Raw genomic sequence first — 6,197 nt, forward strand, 5'->3', positions numbered from 1 at the left:
GATATTATGCCCTCCTTTCACCTAACTCGATGCTGCTGACATGTTGACTTTACTTCATTGCTTTGGTGTGGCAACAGCTCCAGCCAAGTCAGTACTGCCAAATACCTGCCCATATGTCCTAAAATATGACTAATTGCCATTAAAATGATTCCTCAGCTTTATTAAACACCTGCCTTCTGCAAAATCAAATAAGATTCAGAAAGACTTCCTCATTAATCATCACAGCATCCCTTTGAGAGCTTGAAGGATTTAGGTGTATTCTCATTTTAGAAATGAAGAAAGTGCAACAAAGTCAAGCTCTAGGACAGTTCTCCAACATCACACAGCCGTTTCGCTAAAATGAAGGGGAGGGGCAATCTGTGTGTATTAGACAGAGACAGAGACAGGAACAGAGAAACAGAATGAGAGGGAAAAAACCCCTCTCCGGGAAGAATAGAAGTGAGTCATCATTCCTCCTAGGAACGTTGCCAAAGGCAAGGGAAGCAAGGGCAAAAATGAACTACTGGTACTTCATCAAGATCAAAAGCTTTTGCACAGCTAAGGAAATAGTTAACAAAACTAAAAGACAACTGACAGAATGGGAGAAGATATTTGCAAACGATATATCAGATAAAGGGCTAGTATCCAAAATCTATAAAGAGTTTAGCAAACTCAACACCAAAAGAACAAATAATCCAATCAAGAAATGGGCAGAGGACATGAACAGACATTTCTGCACAGAAGACATCCAGATGAAAAAGTGCTCCACATCACTCGGCATTAGGGAAATACAAATCAAAACCACAATGAGATATCACTTCACACCAGTCAGAATGGCTCAAATTAACAAGTCAGAAAATGACAGACGCTGGCGAGGATGCAGAGAAAGGGGAACCCTCCTACACTGTTGGTAGGAATACCAACTGGTGCAACTTGGAATACCAAGCTGGTGCAACCACTCTGGAAAACAGCATGGAGATTCCTCAAAAAGTTGAAATTAGAGCTACCTTATGACTCAGCAATTGCACTACTGGGTATTTGCCCTAAAGATACAAATGTAGTGATCCAAAGGGGCACGTGCACCCGAATGTTTATAGCAGCAATGTCCACAATAGCCAAACCATGGAAAGAACCTAGATGTCCATCAATAGATGAATGGATAAAGAAGATGTGGTATATATACATATATAATGGAATACTATACAGCCATCAAAAGAAATGAAATCTTGCCATTTGCGATGACGTGGATGGAACTAAAGGCTATTATGCTTAGCAAAATAAGTCAATCAGAGAAAGACAACTGTCACATGATCTCCTTGATATGAGGAAGTGGAGATGCAACGTGGGGAGTTTGGGGGGTAGGAAAAGAATAAATGAAACAACATGGGATCGGGAGGGAGACAAACCATAAGAGATTCTTAATGTCACAAAACAAACTGAGCGGGGCTGGAGGGAGAAGGGTAGGGAGAGGGTGGTGGGGTTATGGACATTGGGGAGGGTATGTGCTATGGTGAGTGCTGTGAAGTGTATAAACCTGGCAATTCACAGACCTGTACCCCTGGGGCTGATAATACATTATATGTTTATTAAAAATAAATTAATTAATTTTTAAAAAGTGAGTCATCAAAATCATTTTTTCTTTTCCATTGTTATGAGGCAGCCACTCACAGGTATCAACATACTCAGTGATTTCCAGAAACAACAAACTTCTGTTATAATCAGACACTATGACTTGTGCCCCCCAAAATTATTGTAATGAGATTTAACCTGTATCAGATTCATATTTGTTTTGTTTTTTTTTAGCTCTATGTCCTTGGACCAGATACTGCATTGATGAGTATATGTTTCAAAGTTTTGTTGTACAAATGAAATGAAAAGACATAGCACATAATGTACGGTAAGTGGCTTATAATTGGCACCCAATGAATGGAAATGGTTATTATCACAAGTCTTTTGATCTTGGGAATACTAATATGTTAGTTGAAATAGAGGGTTTTTAAAAAGGCTTTTCTCTTTATTCTACACCTAGTGATTTTAAAAAACAACAGGGTTGATTAGTAGTTACTGGGGCTGCATATTTAAATGCAGCTGAGTTTTGTACATTTAGATCCAAGTCTGGGTGACATTGCACTAGTCAGTTAAAGTCTCTGGGTGTTAGAATCCTCATCTGTAAATTAATGGAGTTGGACCAGCTAATCTTTAAGGTCCCCCCCCCCCACTCAGACGGTCTGTGGTTCCATGGAAATAGAAAAAGCCTTTTAATTCTTTATCCAAGCCATGCTTTATGAACATTTTGCCCTCTAGTGGCAAGAACCAAAGAAAAATATTCCTCCTGAGAAAGTTTCATGTACATATCCCTAATCAAAATCTCATAAATATTTTGTTGAACACTTAGGCTTGCTTCAATATTGTTCCAGTTATGTCTGTGTAAAAATTACCCCCGAAATTGGCAGGTTTCAACAACAAGCATTTATGAAGTTCCCAAGGGTCAGGAACTTGTGAGCAGCTTAGCCTCAGGACGCTGCAGTCAAGGAATCAGCAATGCTCTGGTCATCTGACAGCTTGACCAGCCAGGAGAATGTGCTTCCAAGCTCTCTCACAAGGCTGGTGGCAGGAGGCTTCAGTTCCTCGCTCTTTGGATCTCCCCATAGGGCCGCTCAAGACATGGCAGCTGGGTCCTCCCAGAGCAAGCTGTCGGGGAGAGAGAGCAAGAGAAAGGAAGAAACCAAGACTGAAGCTGCCATGTCTTTTACATACGAATTCAAAGGTTGTATGTATATGTATATACATATACATACATACATACATACATACCATGGATGAATGAACTAGAAGCACACAGATTCAACATGAGTAAACCTCAAAACAAACTATTCCATGAGAAAGCAGGTTGTTGCAGGGGTGCCTGGGTGGCTCGGTGGGTTAAGTCTCAGAATCTTGATTTCGGCTCAGGTCATGATCTCAGGGTCCCGAGATGAAGCCCCGTGACAGAATTTGCTGGACATGGAGGCTGCTTAAGATTCTTTCTCTCCCTCTCCATCTGCCCCCACCTCCTGCTTCTGCTCCCCACTCGCACACACACTCTCTCTCCAAATAAATAAATAGCAAGTTATAGGAGTACATACAGCATTTATCTGTACATAATTAATATAAAATATTTATATGATATATTTTATATACAAGTTTATTAATGTTTAATGTATAAATGTGCTACATGTAAAATATCGAAAGCCCAGTTTATCTTTTTAAGAGATTACATGTGTGTATAGCAGCCATATAAACAAAAATATACATGGAAATTATAGGCACCTATTTTGGCATAGTGATCACCTCTGGTAGGGGGGATGAGATTAGGGAGGTGTGGACAGGGGATTTAACTGAAAATATTTTATGCCTTAAGTTTAATTATGACCACAAAAGCATTTGTTATATTAGTCTACTGCTTCCTTCTAAGTCGGAAATAGTTCTTAAAAATCAAAACATCTAGTTATTGCTTCTAGAAAAGAGAGAAACAAGACTATGGAGTGACTTCATTTTGCATATATGTGAAATTTTATGATAGAAATATTAGTGTAAATCTGGGACCAAAATGATAAATGAAATTTGTATTTATTAAACCTAGGTAGAGGGATTCTTGAATGATGTATTTATATATTGTTGTTCCTTGCATTTTCTTTTTTTATTCTTTTCGAAATTAAAAGAAAAAACATGTAGCTATTTCCTGTAGGGAAATATGCTCCATGAGAGAATAATTATAAAAAAGGGTTACACCAAGTCGTCACAATTATAGCAGATCACCTTTTCAGTATCACCGCAAATGCCTGGAGAAATATAAATCAGCCTAGTAGATCAATTAATACATTTTAAAATCCTCACAGCAAATATGGAGTTACTACACTCACACACACACACACACGCGCACACACACACACACACACTAAAATTTTAGTACATAATTCCTCTATCTTGTGACAGGGGCTAAGTAATTCTTTAAGTATGTGACTTATTTTAAAGAAATGGTGGCATGGGAATGAGAGATGGTGATGGGTAAAACCTGAAAAACTATTAATCCCCTGCATAATTTGCTATACTTACTGTAGTACACATTGTGTGTTTTTGTGGCAGCACAGAAAAAAGAGCCAACAGATGGACAGAGAGAGAGATTATTATAGAGTAAGAGCATGAATGTATCTATGATATTATTGAGGTCTTAGGTCCAGTTCCAAGGTATGTAGGACAATAAATCCTCTTTTTTACTTGTGAGGTTAATTTTCTATTACTTCCAGTGGAAGGAATCTTGAGAAGTACACTTATATGCAAGTACTAAAGCATACTAAAACTCTAATTCTGCCTCTTCTGGAGAATTCTTAGAGCAGGGGACTTGAGTGCTCATAGGATCAGATCTGGGCTTCTGAGACATTCTTCCTGTGTTGCTTTAAGGCAAGGGTCCTTAACCTAACCTGATGGCTTGATCCTCTAGAGGTTTTATAAAAGCATGTGACAGAAAAGTGAGCATCCCATCAAACTATAGGTAAAATGATATGTTTACCCCAATACATGTGCTTTTCTGGGGAAAGAGTCCCTTAATTACATCAAATTAGTAAAGGGACTCATAAACCAAAAGAAATTAAAGTCACTAATAGACGATCAAAAGCAAAAATGTAGTGTTAAACTCTAATTTCCAGTCTCTAAGTGTATCAGATAGCTACACTTTTTAATTCGAGATTTTGAAACAATGGAGAAGCCATGTTGCCCTCTTATAAACATCATGAAATGACTTGTTTAAATATAGATCCATTAAATGTTTGAAATAAATAATCTAAAAGTTCATTTCATAAAAAAAAATTCATTTCATCAAGGGCCATCTGTGGTTACCACTGTCTAAAGGATGGGAGAAGCATATAGATTTAACAAATGACTAGAAATCTGCATAGAGAAGTTCAGATATTCTCCTGGTGTCATGTAAACAAATAAAAGACTGTAGTTTGCTTGTTCTATTTGCATAAAATAATAATTCTCAGCAGTATCAATACATTTCACATGCCACTGATTAAATCTTGAATATTCATGCATGCATTAAAAAGCCTTCTGTTGCTTTGGTGGAACCTAATATCATGAAATGTGTTCCAGCTTTCCTTTAGGGAGAAGAATATTTTAATTGAAAATTAAATCAAAGCTGTTGCTTATCAATAAGAACAATCAAGAAGAGAAAGATGGGAGATTGCCTTGGAAATAGTAGGAGAGGCCCAATGAAATATTAATGTTCTGTGGGCCTGGGGCCCAGAGGGACTAATATTCAAGCAGTAATGAGTGTCTCTAGGCCTCAAGCATCCACTGTATGTACCAGTATCATCGTTTTGGTAATGAGACCACAGGATTCCAGAATAACAGGCAAAGTTGAGGAAAATGGAGCAGGATTGTCCACCAAGGAGCCCAGCATAAATAATGAACAGCCATCTGGAAACTTTGGCTTTGATACTAGGCAAGTTCTGCCCTAGGTAGGTAAAAAGTGGGAAAAAACTTTGCTTTCATCGCATGCCTGGTTTAGAATAAAGTCCTTACTAGCCTTTTAAAGTAGAATCACAGAAATTAAGAACATCTGTAGATACACGTTTCTCAACCTTGGCACTATTGACATTTTGGGGTTGGATAATTCCTTGTATTCCAGGCTGTAAATTCTTGGGCACTCTCTCAGACTTACTGAACTATAAACTAGGAATGGGGTCACCCTCCATGTGAGTCTGAGATTGGCTAAAGTTAAAGAAGCAATAATCTAACTCAACTCTCTCATTTTACATATGAAGAAAAAGAGGTTGGTTAAGTATTTACACACATCATTTTCCATGTCTACAGAGTTTACTAAATGGGGCCTTGAAGGAAGCAGTTGATATCCTGCAAGCATATTTTATTCCAACACCATGACACATGAAACATTTTGTTGCACAGCAAACATTCCAAGACTGGCTGAATATGTTTCTCAAATTTGGTCTTTCCTAGATTCCCAGGTTTTCTAGGCTTTCATGCAGACTCCTTTACTTTTGTTGACATTATTCTTCTAAAGATTATTATTTTTTTTACCTATTTTTAAAGTCTTTGTCTACTTCCTTTTTCTTTTCTACCTTCATCCCTATGATAGCCAGACTTGTAACCTTGATGTGTAGACTTCCAAATCTTTTGTTGTATAATCACATACATATATTCACATACATATAGTTATT

Source organism: Mustela putorius, unplaced genomic scaffold (genome assembly GCF_011764305.1).
Source record: "Mustela putorius furo isolate JIRA1106 unplaced genomic scaffold, ASM1176430v1.1 tig00003911_pilon_pilon_pilon, whole genome shotgun sequence".
In the NCBI taxonomy this organism is placed as follows: domain Eukaryota; kingdom Metazoa; phylum Chordata; class Mammalia; order Carnivora; family Mustelidae; genus Mustela; species Mustela putorius.